Source organism: Myotis brandtii, unplaced genomic scaffold (genome assembly GCF_000412655.1).
Source record: "Myotis brandtii unplaced genomic scaffold, ASM41265v1 scaffold274, whole genome shotgun sequence".
Classification (NCBI taxonomy): Eukaryota; Metazoa; Chordata; class Mammalia; order Chiroptera; family Vespertilionidae; genus Myotis; species Myotis brandtii.
In genome coordinates this window covers 2,948,346-2,951,460 of record NW_005360425.1, presented here as the reverse complement: position 1 = coordinate 2,951,460, position 3,115 = coordinate 2,948,346, and the positions used below count along the sequence as shown (strand labels likewise).

The window sequence follows — 3,115 nt, the reverse complement described above, 5'->3', positions numbered from 1 at the left end:
GGCGAGCAGGCAGAGGCAGGGGCGCGCACCGAGTCAGAGGAGAAGGACAGGTACAGCCACGGACACCCAGACGCCTGGCAGGCACCCCCACCTGGTGAAGGTGCAGGCAGGGGCGCGCGGAGTGGCTCAGGCACAGAGTTGGCTCCGCGCACCACGGGAGGTAGGTTCATGGTGATGAGACAGGAGCGCTCAACAGGTAGGCGGGGAGGAGCAGGCGCACCGAGGTGGGCCACACACCCAGGGCCAGGCTCGCGTTTTCTGAAACAGGGACCACACCAGGAGAGAAAGGCAGGGCAGGCGCAACCAGCAGGTCCGCGGCGACGAGGGGGGAAGCAGGCAGCGGAGGTGCACCGACCCGTCACCTGTGAATGTTCACAGAATGCTCTCACACGCAGCTCCGCCACCGAGGCCGCCCGGCCTCCGGAGGACGCTTCTGGGGTCCCAGGTCAGCCAGTCCTGATCCCACAGGGAGCACAGCGCTTTATAGTGTCTGCCCCGGGGCTGAGCTGAGGGAGACAGAGGTTGTCATGCCCCTTTACCCTAGAGAAATTCCGAAAAGGCTCCACCGTCCCGGCTGGAGAGACTGGGAACCAGGAGCCGGAGCTCCCATTCCAGGGCAGTAGGTGCCACCTTGGCCACTTTTGAAACCACAAGTGACCTAGGGCAGAGGGGAGACTCTTCTGGTGGAGTAAGGGCTGGCACCTGCCTGTGTGTGTGTGTGTGTGAACACGGAACCCACAAGCTAGAGGACCAGCCCATGGCAGTGCCACCAGCTCACTTTGCAGATGGGGAAACTGAGTCCCAGGGAGCCAAGTACTCAATACTGAGTTTCCTGTGTGAGCCAATACTTCTTATATAGTGTCTGCCCCGGGGCTGAGCTGAGGGAGACAGAGGTTGTCATGCCCCTTTACCCTAGAGAAATTCCGAAAAGGCTCCACCGTCCCGGCTGGAGAGACTGGGAACCAGGAGCCGGAGCTCCCATTCCAGGGCAGTAGGTGCCACCTTGGCCACTTTTGAAACCACAAGTGACCTAGGGCAGAGGGGAGACTCTTCTGGTGGAGTAAGGGCACCTGCCTGTGTGTGTGTGTGTGTGTGTGAACACGGAACCCACAAGCTAGAGGACCAGCCCATGGCAGTGCCACCAGCTCACTTTGCAGATGGGGAAACTGAGTCCCAGGGAGCCAAGTACTCAATACTGAGTTTCCTGTGTGAGCCAATACTTCTTATATTTTCTCGGCCTTATCGTAGGTATGTGTCCTGTAAGGTTACATGTTATTAGTGTTGTAACCAAAAAATGTTTCTTGTAAAAGACACCATATACTCTATACATGTGCAACTTAGTAATAATAAAATATTACTAATAATAAAATATAGTAGTAATAATAAAATATCCACGTACCTGTCACCTAACTTAAAAAACAGACCTGTGCCAGTATCTCTGAGGCTGCCGTGTGCCTCCATTACAACCTTGCACCCTCATCTTGAACAGCCACTTTCCTGAATTTTGTTCCAATTGTGCTAATAATTTCTTTGATTTTTAAAGTTTTAGCATCTTTGTATGCATCCCTAAATAATATATTGTTTAATTTTGCTTTTTTTTAACTTTGTGCAAGTGGAATCATTCTACATGATCATGTGACTTTTTCATGAAGCATTAACATTTTTTTTACTTATTGATTTTAGAGAGAAGAAGGAAGAGAGAAAGAGAGAGAGAGATTTCTCGTTCCACTTATTTATGTGCTCATTGGTTGAATCTTGTATGTGCCCTGATTGGGGATCCAACCCGAAATATTGGTGTATCTGGACAACCCTCTAACCAACTGACCTACCTGGCCAGAGCAGCATTGTTTTTTATATTTATTATTGAATAATATTCCATTGTGGAATATACCACTGATTATTTATCCATTAATGTGTTATTAGTGCTGTTTATAGGATTTTTTTTTTTTACTGTTACAAAGAGCATGCCTATTTTAATGCAGTTGTAGGGTTGAGGGAATGGACCATCAGAGACTCAGAAAGGTGAAATCACTGGCCAGGTCCTGGAGCTGCCAGAGCTGAAAATCCCACAGCTCTCTCCACGCATCCCTCTCCACATTGTTCCCGGAGGCCACAGACCACCCCAGGGAGGGAGCATGCATTCCTAGTTCTGTCCTGAAGCTGTTCCCCTCCTCTGGGCCCCCCCGGGATACTGCAGCCTCATCACATGCTCACAGCCACTCCCGCTGAGCACTGTGTAGGCTGCACCCCTCGTCTTCCCAACAGTTCCTTTTGGAGCTGACAAAAGCTTAGCGATGCCAGGCATTTATTCATTGTAGTAACTAGCTTTAAGATAGGAATGATAGTAAGTAACGAGTTCAGGTTAATCATCATAATGATAAGTCAAGAATGCCACAGCGATAATGCCTCCCATTTATAAAGCACTTACCAGGCGGCGGGCACTGTGCCAGCACCTTGCAGACACTTCCGTGCCTTTGCATCTGCTCCTTCCCCAGCCCAGGAGTGTTCCCCTTCCCCTCTCCCCACTGCTGCCTGGCCAATTCCATTCATCTTGTTGATGATGTCACCTCCTCTGGGAGGCCTGCCCGGACTCCTTAGATGCTGAGTTGCTTCCTCCTCTGTTCCTACGTGCTGGATTGTGATTGCCTGCTTGGGATCTCCTCCGGGGCCAGGACTGGGCTGGGACTCCACCCATGCTCCCAGGCTCCATGCTGCCCAGCACTGTGCCAGAGGGAGCAGCGGGACTGGGCGATGAGTCACGCAGCTCTGTGCCCTCCCAGAGTGAGTGAAGTCTAGCTCTCTTCCGGCTCATAAAGGCTGCGCTTCCCTGAGAAGCCCATCTCTTCTGCAGAACCTAGGGCTGCTCCGGGGGAACCTCTTCCACGGAACCCCTGCTCCACTTCCAGCTGGATTTTGCAAACCTTGGCCCCAATGCCCAGGAGCCCTCTGGGACCTCAAGGTGCCCTGCCACACCCCCCTCTGCTTCTTGCATGCATGACGCAGTGGCTGGGCTTGCCAACTTCCTTCCTGGAACTTTCCTGCTTTCCAGACACCTGCCTGCACCTGGACAGCCTGGGTGAGGTCTGCAGAGCTCCAGGACTGGCCACCCCTGAGT

General features: G+C 52.5%; 1 pseudogene; it reads left to right on the top strand.

The window, feature by feature from the left end:
- The first annotated feature begins 117 nt into the window (after positions 1–117).
- LOC106726495 overlaps positions 118–3,115 on the top strand; it is an 11,956-nt pseudogene continuing 8,958 nt past the window's right edge.